Here is a 13048-nt window from a genome sequence, read left to right as displayed (position 1 = left end):
TTTGTTTTTAAGTAGACATCTTTCTAGTCCACCTACAAATAAACCCATTTCCACACCCTATTAAGTGTCAACTTACAATTAGATTTGAGCACTTTTTTGTGGGTCTACCATAAGCACTTGTGCATGTTATGTCCACTATCAAATGATGCATCAATTATGAGTTGGCACTTAAGTAGGATGTTGATTAGTGTGAGTATGGGTGTGTCCAATATTTTTTTTTAAGTAATTTTTTTTTTCTTTACTAAAATAAAAATGGATTTTTTTTTTTAATTTGGAATAAAACTCACAAATTTTAATATAGGATTAAAATAAATAAATAAATTCTAGGGACCCTGTCAACTATAAACAGAAAAAAAAAAATTAAAGAAAAATCAAAAAAAGAAATTATAGCTGATTCACCTGACAAACACCTTATCAGTTGTGGAGCCCATGTCATATCGCCAGCCATTTTGTTGCACTCCGGAGTCAAATGGATAAAGGGACTTCTGGACGCAACTCCAAGGCCGAAATGAAAGGTATTCCAGATCCCGTGTTTATCAAACAGACATATATGATGTCAAACGTTGGAACATAAAACATAGAAGGACGATATGTCGGTGATAAATTAGTGGGTTCAACTATGGTCCAATAATTAATCCCAACATATACGTCGAACTTGGGAGCTTCATTCTTGTTGTCATAGTTTCCATAATGGAAGAAAGCTCTGATGAGATAATTGCTGCTTTTCTTGTTCAGGTTTCAATGTGTAACAATTCTTTGTCCCTTGGGGAAAGCTTCTCACATTAATTAATTGCCGCCCGTAAACAGTATTTGAAGAGTAGTGTTCAGGGGATATGACATTATTTGTCCCAGTGTCTACAAAACCTATATCCAGGGGCGGAGGCACGTTATGCTGGCCCCCCCAAAATTTTTTAAAACCTCTATAATAGTAGTAGGAAGAAATAAGTCTCACACTTTCATTTAAGAGCTGGCCCCCCTATGAGAAAAACTTGGCCCCTCCTCCAATACGTAGCCATAAAAATGCCCCACCCCAAATTCCTACTTTTCATCTTTTTGACTTTTCTTTTCATTCTCTAAGACATGTCAGCCATATCCCACATTTTTTTTCTTGAGTGAGGCTATGTCCCATAGCTATTCAAAGTCCTATGTTGTACTGGTGTGGGAATTATCATTAGAGAATAGAGAGAGGATACAGTATTAGACTATTAGTAGGAATGAAATTGATTTTGAATTTAGTTGAGATGAATGAAATTGATTTTGAATTTATTTTTGACCATAGTAGTCTAATTTGGTTGAGTTTAACTGCTATTTATTTTATAGTTGCTTATAGTGATTTTGTTATATTTAATTTCTATAAATATTATTTCTTGTAAATGTAGTCTAATTTTGGTTAGATTTTATGTTTTTTTATTTATTTCTAAGACTAATGCAAGAAGACATGTATATATGTATATATGTCATACTTTGTATTTTTCTTGAATTGTAAATCAATATGATAATATTACCTCGGCCCCCCCAACCAAAAATTTCTGGCTACGCCCCTGCCTATATCTGACTTGTAAAATATACCAGTGTCTTCATCCAAGTAATCGTAGGTTGATCCACAATCAACGCTTATGAATCCTAGAAAATTTGTGCCGAAGATGAGAGATATATAAATTTATACATACCGATCAATATGATAAATTCATGTAGAATTTAGTTCGAAATTCAACATAATTAAAAACAAATAAAATAAATGAAAAAGAGTGGTCCAGACTAAGTACCTTTTTCTAAATTTGAAATATTATCATAGTTTTAAAACTATTAAGAATTTTGTGGTTCCCATAAAAGAAAAAACCGTGGCAGTTTAAATGAAATCCTGTTCTAGACTATGGACTGCAGCTAATAGCCCTTCTCTTAAAACCAAACATGAATTTGTGAGTGTTATTATTTGGTTGTCCAAAATTCTTGTAGTATAACTAGTTGGTACTTTCTACCACTTTTAATAAAAACATCTAGAGTTAAAATCCTTCCACTCCCAACTATCTTTGTATATATTTCAAAACAAAAAAAAAAAAGTCTCCGTTGCCCTATTTATTATTATTAAATAAAAAATAAAAAAATAAAAAAAGGTTAGAAGCCCCAGGTATGTGGTTGTCAAAAATTATAAATTAGAGTGATATTAAGAATAATACATTTTTTTAATAATCATATACTTCAAATTTTACTATTTAAGTTTTACAAACTAATGTGCTACTAATTACATAAAAGTAATATAAACATTCATTTATTCTATTATTTTAGTGAAACTGTTATGAATGTAGCATTTCTCTTTTTAAACCATTTTCAATTTTGGGTTGTGATTTTTATTTTGGACTATGCTACACTTGTTTTGATAGATAAGAAAAGAAACCTGCATTCCAAATTCATATAGTGTTCATGGTTCAATTAGTGCGGTTATTGGAAAATTTGGTCACCACCCCATAGGAGTCAATTAGCCCTTTATTGGCTCTAATCATGATCGTCGAAGGTCGGTTCTCTGGCCTCCATTAGTGTGGTTTTTGCTGGATTGGAAGTCAATTGCACCAAAATCCCAGATTTTGCCACAATAGAGAGAGAGATAAAGAGTGGTCACCACACCATAGGAGTCGATTACCCCTTTATTGGCTCCAATCATGATCGTCGAAGGTCGGTTCTCTGGCCTCCATCATTATGGTTTTTACTAGATCGGAAGTCAATAGCACCAAAATCCCAGATTTTTCCACGAGAGAGAGAGAGAGAGAGAGAAATCTAAAAATTTATGTTCTAAACCCAAAAATCTAATATCTAAACCTAGAAATCTAAGATCTAAACCCAAAAATCCAAGATCTAAACACCAAAACCTGAAATCTAATCAACAAAACCCAAGATCTAAACACCAAAACCCATAACAAATGAAACCCACATCCACATCAAATCATACCTTGTTAGATTTGCTTTAGATTCACTAAAAATTTGCTTCAATTTACTTCAATTTAGTGGGTTTTTGGGTTACTAGGTTTGGTGTGAGTATGGGTTTGGTTTGCTCACTCACCACCATTCTCTCTAAGCTCAAGACTGATCTGGCTCTAGAGAGATAAAGAGAGGGAGCACAAGAAAGAAAGGTGATGAATGTATCTAGGATTTTTGGAAAAGTATTGAGATAGATGGGTTTGAGAGAGAGAGAGATATACACACACATCGCTATGGTTTGGTGGATGTCAAAATCTACAAACCACGACTGGCAAGCACATCGAACTATCGTTAGAGTGATTAGTCTTCTTCGATCACCAGTAGTGGCTCTGTCGGTAGCAGTGAGCAAGGGTGCAACTCTGTCGGCAGCAGCTTGGGGTGTTGGCTTGAATTGGTTTATACCCCTAGATTTTTATATATTGGCTACTTGCCAATCTGAGAGATTCGATCTAGTCAATCATTGGTCAAATTCACAAAGGTCGTAAAAAGAAGAGATATTTTCCCTCTTGCATGATTATAGAAAAAATTCCGTTAGTAAGCAAGGTTTTGAAACCATTTAGGAAAGTAACATCTCGAACCTTTGAGGCTCGAGTTCAGTGAAGAAACTCAAGCCTTAAAGGCTCGAGTTCTCATTGCTGACATTAAGATTTTTGCCAAATGGAATTCGAATCTCTAGGACTTAAGTTCCATAGAAGAAGAAGAAGAATTTGAAGAAAAACAAGGTCAGAAGAATCTAAAGAAGAAGAAAGATGATCTAAAGAATTTGAAGAAGAACCCATGGAGGAAGAAGAAGAACTCAACCCACAGAAGAAGAAGAAGAACAAACTAGGTGAACGCAGGACCTTGAGTTACACATGGATTTTCTTTCCACATTAGATTGCCACCACATGCAACTTGAGTCTTAAAGACTCGATTTCCATCTTTAAACTCGAGTTTTAGAGCATTGAGATGCTAGTTTGCTAAATAGTTTTGCAAACAAGACAACTAACTAAATGTTTCAAAAATAAAGCTAAATACAAAAATAAAAAATAAAAAATCACATTTTTGGGATTATGATACCCCAAGACTCGCATCATCATTTATTACTCCCCACCAACTTGCAATCACATGAATGGAAATTTAACTTGTTCCTAGAGGGGAACATTGTTTGGACAAAGATTCCATTAGTCAAACATCAAGTCCCTCAAGGCTTCTGAGAGAGGAAAAAAAAAAAGCCTAATTTTAGGGAAGGGACAACAGGGGAGAGGATGTAAGGATGGGCTCATAACCCCCACTCCTCTTATGGAAAAAAATTGGGTATGGAATGAGGTAAATAATTACAAAAAATACATAACTATTAGGAGTATTCCCATTGAATTGTTCCTTAAAGAATTATAAAATGAAAGAGTTGCTTCAATTATCCCTCACTAGATTGACCCTTAACATTCTTTGAATTGTTTCTTGAACTTAGTAAAAAATAGCTAGAGCTCGTTCCCTAACAAGTGCAGGTAATTCAAACCTAGGATAGGTCTCTTCTCTCCTTTTCTTCTATATCATTCTTTCTCCATTATTATTCCTTCTCTTCTTCTATAGTCTTTGTTCTCTTTTATTATTCCCTCAATCTTCATTTTGACGCTCCTTTTCCCTATTTTTTTTCCTTTTAGTATTCTCTTGTGAAATCTTTGATATGAGTGAGGGTCTAGTCTGTGTCAAAGATTGGCAAGATCCTCCACTAACAATGACCATATTGAGATTAGTAAGGAGGCTTTGGAGCAATCGTTGATGAAAGGGCAAGCAAGCCTGCTAATCAAATTGCTCACCACAAAGCAATTTAATCGAGAGGCATTCAAGCAAGCCATAAATATGGGAGGATATGTGGAGAGTGGGGAATGGAAAAATGATTCACATATGGGAGGATAGGTGGCTGCCAACTCCAACAGCATATCGTGTGGCTCATGTCTCCACAAGCGGATTTTGATGGTATACCTATAACTTCCTCTAGCATTGATACCGAAAAAAAACAAAAAAAAACAAAAAAAAACAAAAAAAAACAAAACAAAAAAAAACAAAAAAACAATGGAGGATAAATATGGTGGAGAGATTGTTCTTACCACATGACATTACCACCATCCTTAGCATCCCACTAAGTCATAGACTTCCAGATGACTATAATTTGGGTAGTGGCAAAACATGACAACTTCAGTGTGAAAAGTGCTTACCCTATAGCACTTGACATACTGGAAGGAAAACATGAAGGAGAGAGCTCAAATGGTGACCCAATGAAACCCATTTGGAGGAAAGTGTGGATGTTACAAACCCATGAATAGAACTCACTCTTGAAAATCGGCTTGCAAGGGGAGGGTGTCCAAGAGTTTATAAACACATGGTTAAACTTACACTTAATCAATGTGGGACACTAGAACCATAACATACCACCACGCTTAGGCGTCCACGATGGCTCACTTTAGCAACACTGACCCATTGGTAGCCCTTTCTCTTTTTGGTGGCTCCATTCAACTATCGGTAATTTTAATCTAGCCTCTAGGTCGCCCCTTCCAGGATCCAACCACAAAGTCACAATTCATTTGATCTCATACTCAATGAGCTACACCTGATTAATCAGGGTGGTGGTTAGCTCTGACACTAAATGTTACAAATCCATGAGTAGAAATCGCCCTTGAAAATCGGCTTGCAAGGGGAGGGTGCCCAAGAGCTTATAAACTCATGGTTAAGCTTACACTTAATCAATATGGGACACTAGGATCATAACAGTGGAACATGCGAGCACCACCTAAAATTCGTAATTTTATCTAGAGAGTAACAATTGACAGCCTCCCTAACATTGGGGAATTTATTGAGGTGTGACATCAATACTATTGGTCAATGCAAATTATGAGGCCAAGGTGTTGAGTCAATGGCTCTTGCTTTGTGGGAGTGTAGGGCAGCAAAACACTTGGGATATCTATACTGACATTCGAATTGGGGAATTACGCACTTGCTGGGATTTTATGGCAGTCATCTTCAAGATCTGTCTTGAGGGAACAAGTAGCGAGATGGCCCTTTTCTTTACAGTGGCGTGGGCAATATGGTTCAATAGAAACAGAATTGGTCATGGGGACATTGGTATTAGTGTTAAGGAAATAGTGAGATGGGACAACAATTGCTGGAGAATTTCAGCAAAGCAGCTCTGCCGCGAATTCTATGAGAAAATTAATTTGGTGAAAACTGATTTACTCAGCTTCATTCATTGATTAAAATCCCTATATATACAAGCTAAGAAGGTAATCAATTCTTCTGTTCTGTAACTAACTTAACAAACTCATACACATGTGAACAGTAAATAACAAACTTAACAAACTAAAACACGTGTGTGACTAAACTAATTAACTCTACTAACAAAATATACAAATAGTTTATTGTACAAAAATGAGCTAAGCTACAATGTCATTTAGATAGACTTAGAATCATCATAGATTCCTTTATCTCTGGAGCATGAAGCTTGATCCTTGGATGATTGAGTTGTTAGTTCTTTACCAGTTGAGCCTGCACTAGCTACTACATTGTGTGAATCTCTGAGCTGCTTTGGTGTAGTAGCTAGACTTGCTGCATTCTATTGCCTTTGATACTCCTCCTCAAGATGGACTAAGGAAGGATATATATTGATCAGTCCCATCTTGGACATTAACTCAGAAAACTTAACAAGTCTACCAATTGATAGTAAGTTCTCACATGATTCAACTTGATCACTTTAGCTAGAACTTTATCTCTCACAATGTGGCAATCAATCTCAATATGTTTGGTCCTCTCATGAAATACAGGATTGGATCCTATATGCAAGGCTGATTAGTTGTCACAAAATAGCAATGCTTCTCTATCATGACTAACCTGCAAGTCTCTCAACAAGTAAAGAATCCACACAATTTCACATGTTGACACAACCATAGCCCTATATTCTGCCACAGCTAAAGATCTTGATACAGTGGAGTATTTTTTTGACTTCCAAAAGACTAATGAATCCCCAATAAAGATGCAATACCCTGTTACAAACCTCCTTGTATCTGGACAAGATGCCTAATCTAAATCACTGAACCCTTTAACATGGAGTTCTAAGCTTGCAGAGAAGAAAACTCCTTTCCCTGGTTCATTTTTTAGGTAATGCAAAACCTTTAGAACAGCTACATAATAAGGCTTCCTTGGCTTTGCCATAAATTGGCTCAACTTATGCACTACAAAAATGATGTCAGGTCGGTTGATGGTCAAGTAAAGCAACCTGCCTACAAGCCTTCTATATTGACTTGGACCATGTGGCAACTCACCCTCATACTTGCTGAGTTTCAAGGTATGATTCGTAGGAACTTTAGCAGGCTTGCATCCAAGTAAACAAGCATCCCTTAATATCTCTAGAGAATATTTCCTTTGACATAAGGAAATTTCCTTCGCTGTTCTAGCCACCTCCAAACCAAGAAAGTATTTCAATTCCCCTAAATCCTTCAACTTAAATTTCTAATCTAACAAGACCAACCTACTTCTTGTCATTGCTTGCTATTAGGACATCATCAACATAGACTAACAGCACAATGAAAGACTCACCTTGTTGTTTACTGAATAAGGAGTAATCTGGCTTGGATTGAACAAAGCCATAACCAATTAAAGCAGCAGAAAATTTGGAAAACCACATTCTGGATGCCTGTTTAAGACCATAGAGTGACTTGTTGAGCTTGCAAACCACTTGCTTTAACTGCTCCCCCTTGCTGTGAAAGCTTGGTGGAAGTCACAGGTAGACTTCCTCATGCAAATCTCCATGGAGAAATGCATTATTGACATCAAGTTGGCTGAGAAATCAGCCTTTCACAGTAGCAATAGCAAACACACATTTGATAGAAACCATTTTGGCCATAGGGGGAAAGTATCAATGTAATCCAACCCCTCCTTTTGGGTAAAACTCTTAGCAACCAACCTGGCCTTGTGCCTCTCAACTGAGCCATCTGACTTGTACTTCATCCTATACGATCATTTACAGCCTATAGGTTTCTTACCAAGTGGAAAGGAAATGGGTGTCCAAGTATTGTTAGCTTCCAATGCTTTGATCTCACCATCCATGGCTTCTTGCCATTTGGGATTGCCAACTGCTTGGTGATAATAAGTGGGTTTTGTGATTGAGGAAATGGAACAACAAAAGGTTTTGTATGCATGAGAAAGGTTATCATAAGAGAGATAAGCTTGAAGGGCATGAGATGTATCTAAGGTTGAATTGGAGTGACTTGGAATGGGAATTGATGTTACCTGGTTACAATGATTGGCCTTAAGGTATGAGGGTGGCCTAGAAAGTCTTGTACATCTTCTAGGGGCAACAAAAGGCTAATCAGATGCATTAGAAAAGGAATTAGGTGCATCAGATGTAGGCATAGGAACAGGTATATCAGTAGCATTAGGAAAATCCTAAATATCCTCATCAAGATCATGATCAATTTGAACAATAGTATCATTAGAAAGAGATAAAGATGACTAAGTAGAAGTGGATAAAGGAAAAGTAGGAAAAATTGAGAAAGGGGAAATTGGAACAACAGGTAAGGGAATCAGATCAGTGGACTGAGGAGATGTACCCGAGGAGAAAGGAAAAATGTTCTCATAAAACACCACATCCCTAGAGATGAAAACAGAATGAGAATCAAGATCAAAAAGCTTATATCCTTTGACATTGAAAGGATATCATAGAAAAATACATTTCCTTGCTCTAGGTGTGAACTTATACTTTTGAGGATTGAGATTAGTGGCATAACAAGGACAACCAAAGGTTCTAAGGTGAGAGTGAGAAGGAATTTCGTGGAAAAGGAACTCAAAAGGTGTCTTGTTATTAAGAAGGGGAGAGGGTAGTCTATTAATCAAATAAACTGCAGTGAGAACACAATCCCCCCAAAAAGACAAAGGAACATTAGATTGTATCTGTAATGCCCTAGCAGTAGCAAGAATATGTTGATGTTTCCTCTCCACAACTAAGTTTTGTTGTGGAGTGTAAACACAACTTAATTAATGAACAATCCCATTTGAGTTGTAAAAATCAGGAATGCTAAATTCTAAGGCATTATCAGATCTGATGGACTTAATTCTAGTTCCAAATTGAGTTAGAACCATATTGGTAGCTCAGGTGTTGGGATAGTGGTCAGAGATCATCAAGGGCGAGTTATTGCAGCTAAATGTATAAGGTTTTTGGAACAGCTACAACGCTGAAGAAGTTGAGGAGTTGGCATTTGAATCTGCTCTTCTATTCGCAAAGGAACTCGATCTCAAGAAAGTTCTGATTGAAGGAGAAGCTCAATCCGTTGTCAATGCAATCAAGGGTGTAATTGAATCCTCATCTAGCGTCCCATTATTGAGGGAATCAAGTTATTATTGAATGATTTTGTCCAAGCAGACGTAGTTCGACAGTTAGAGCTTCAAGGACTTTTGCTCAGGTCTAAGGATCAAGAACCAGTTCTCATCCCCAAGACATCCACAAGCAAACGGGCAAACGGAGGTGACCAATCAGACACTACTCAAGATCATCAAAGCTAAGCTGGATGATGCTAAAGGGGCCTGGCCCAAAGAACTACCCAATGTCTTGTGGGCTTACAGAACTACAGCCAGAACCCTAACAGGAGAAACCCCCTTCAAGCTCACTTATGGCACTTAGGTATTGATTAGGTGCAGGATTCCATGGACAATCATATCAGATAATGGGTGGCAGTTCAACAGTCAAAGCTTCAAGGACTTTTGCTCAGGTCTAAGGATCAAGAACCAGTTCTCATCCCCAAGACATCCAAAAGCAAACGGGCAAACGGAGGTGACCAATCAGACACTATTCAAGATCATCAAAGCCAACCTAGATGATGCTAAAGGGGCCTGGCCCGAAGAACTACCCAATGTCTTGTAGGCTTACAGAACTACAGCCAGAACCCTAACAGGAGAAACCCCCTACAAGCTCACTTATGGCACCAAGGTAGTGATCCCGGTCGAGATGGGAATAACCAGCATCAGGCAAGATATGTTTAAAAAAGAAAGCAATGACGATCAACTAAAAGTCAACCTGGATTTGCTTAGACGAGGTCAGGGATGAAGCTTCAAACAAAATGTCCAAGTACCAACAGAAGATGGCCGAGTACTACAACAAAACAGTGAAGCTCAGATGACTTGACATAAGGGACCTTGTCTTGCACAAAGTCACCCAAGCAACTAAAGACCCTATCCAAGGGAAACTTGGCCCAACCTGGGAAGGACCCTACCAAATCGTCTATTACCCCCGATAAGGCAGCTATCACCTGGAGACCATAGATGGACAAAGACTTCCATGACCATGGAACATTGAGCACTTGAAGAAGTACCACCAATAGATGTAACAGACGATTGTACTCATTCTTGAAAGAAATAAAAGAACTATTCAGCCAATGTTTTAATGCAAACAAACATAAAATGGGCTAAGTAACAAGATTCCGCCTAGACGGATGTAAGTTACTAACGAAGCCAAAATGACAAGATCTCTTAAACGGGTGTAAGTCAAACATAAAATTGGCAAAGTAACAAGATTCCACCTAGACGGATGTAAGTTACTAAAGAATCCATAAGAAGGAAAATTAGCTAAGTGACAAGGTCTCAGTTAGACGGATGCAAGTGACCGACGGGGGCTAACAATCGACAAAATCCCTTAAGGGGATGTAAGTCACAGGAAATTAGCAAAGTGTCAAAGATAAAGCACTGACGAGGGAAAAGAATTTCAACACCTCTTTAGGATCACAACTGCAAATTTGACTATGTACAAGGTACTGGAAGAAAAATCAAAGGAACAAAGATCACATAAAAACAAGAGTATAGGCAAGTAAGTATGCAACTACAAACATGATTAAAAGCCCAAAAACAACAGGCAACTACCATTGTTTTCACATTAAAGTTATAAGTCCATAAACATTGGGGCAAAAACATTTTTCTTAAAGTAGATTGAAAAGATTGTTCTGAAATTAGAATTGAAAAGGCCCAAAAACATAACGAGCACCCAAAACAAAAGAAAATTTTTACAAGTAACAGGTTCATGAGTCATTAGCCACGTCGTCATTAGCTGGGGGCATAGGAGTAGTCTCAAGGGCATCACCTTCCGGCGTTGTAGACTAGGAAGCCTCGTCCATAGCCATCTCTCTGTCAACCTCCTCGAGGTCAAGATTCTCCATGTCCACGCCAATCAGATGCTTAACAAGGTAGCGCCTAAGGAGCTCGAATCCCTTAAAGTACCAACTAAAGAGTATAGTGTTATGCTCGTCAATTTGCTGGAAGGCTTCAACGGCCTTAGCAGCAATGGTCTTAATTTTCTCCTTAGCCGCGAAGAGCTGCTCGTCTTTCTCCACCATCAGTTGGCGCTTAGCCTTGAGGTCGTCCCCCATAACCTTGAGTTTATCTTTCATGGTGTTTACCTCCCCCATGGCTACCATCAAATCCTTCTTCAATTTTGAATTCTCAACCTCCAAAGCCTCCACCTTCGACACTGCAGAGACGACCTTAGTTTCCTGAGCAAGATACTCAGATGTGATATGAAGGCTCTCTCCCAACACCTAAAAGAAGGAACCAAACTTCAGCAAAAAAAATAAAAAAAGAGAAAAGAAAATGGGCCTACACAGGTACCTAGACAATCTTGTGGAGATGACAACTCACAACCTCGTTGGTCAACACTCCTGAGAACACCTTCATGTCCTTGGCAGTAAAGTGTCCTGTGCCCTTGACAAGGTGACCCCCGCGTCGTCCCAGACGTTGGAAGATCAGGAGTCAGCCTTCTCCTTCTGCTTGTCCTCGGTTCGCTGCATTTTACTCCTAGGGTTGATCTCTTCAACTGAAGTATCCGGAGAGGCTGTCCTCACTGCTTTAGTGCCGGGAGTGGACGGAGTCACTGTAGTGAGAGGGCTGCCCTTCTCTGTCACCCTCACATTCTTGGCCCCAAGACTAGACAAGGGCTCGTTCTTCTTGGCCCTCATTTGAGCATACATACTCTAGTTAAATTTAGTTGTCATTCCTGCAAAAGGAAAGCACTTGTTAAAAAAAAAAAAAAAAAAAAAAAGGGAATGAGAAGGAAAGGAATGATGAGCTTAACACTTACTCTTTTTCTCCTCAATGGTAAGGTTGCGCAGGACAAAGGCAGATGGTTCTGAACCAAGGCAATAGAAGGCAAGAGTCTGCGGGTCCACTAGATCGTCAAAATCCTCTATTGTCTTCGCGTACTCAATGGCTTTCTTAACACGCTCCTTGTACCTGCTTTTAAGCTTGGGTCGTCTCTTAACTGCACAAGACAATGAATAGAGGAATTAGTGATGATAAAGCAAACACAATGAAAATTAACGGACGAAGAGAAATGATGACGCACCTAAGTTTGGGGTTCCCCACCGGTGGTGCAACCTTGAAAGATCACCCTAAACCTCGTTGGAAGGGGTCTCAAAGTCGTCCCCGGACACAAAAAAGAACCGAGACTTCCAATATCTGAATGACGAAGGCAAATCCTGGACAATCCTAGTCCTCCTCTCCCAAGGCAACAACTCATAATACCCATGCTCCTTGGACGCCTTCAAGCGGTATAGATAGATGAGCTCATCTACTTTAATCATGTCTCCGTCTGTAGTGGCCAGCCATATCTCAATACAGCTGACCACTATCCTCCATGAATTGGGCATAAGTTGCCCGAGGGCAATACCAAAGCGATCTAATAGCTCCATAAGGAATGGATGGACGAGGAACCTCAACACACACTGGAAGGCAGCCTCGTAGAAGCATACCTCCCTAAGGAAGAAGTGGCAAGCCCGGTCCTTCTCTCGGGGTAGCCGAACCCTAACCCTATCCGGGAACTAGAACCTATCCTTATACCTGAAGAGAGTGTCGCCATCTAGACCACACACCTCATCAACGGCATGGAAAGTCCTAACCTCTCGAGGAGAAAAAACAGCAGTATCACCCCCAACCTCCATTGGGCCGTTATTAGAAGACAACTCAGTCTCGAGTTCACTTGACCTCACCTCAGACATTATCCCTCGCTCTCTCCCCAAACTCTCAAACCAGTCAATTGAATGAAAAAGCAAAGGCAGCAAATCGG

At 38.9% G+C, this 13048-nt stretch overlaps 1 pseudogene; it reads right to left on the bottom strand.

The window, feature by feature from the left end:
* The window catches only part of LOC126727898 (putative leucine-rich repeat receptor-like protein kinase At2g19210), a 28669-nt pseudogene extending 20716 nt beyond the window's left edge, over positions 1-7953 (bottom strand).
* Positions 7954-13048: the final 5095 nt, after the last annotated feature.

Source organism: Quercus robur, chromosome 5, assembly GCF_932294415.1.
Source record: "Quercus robur chromosome 5, dhQueRobu3.1, whole genome shotgun sequence".
NCBI classification, from domain to species: Eukaryota; Viridiplantae; Streptophyta; class Magnoliopsida; order Fagales; family Fagaceae; genus Quercus; species Quercus robur.
The sequence above is the reverse complement of the archived record's forward strand: the minus strand, read 5'-3'. Positions and strand labels throughout refer to the sequence as shown.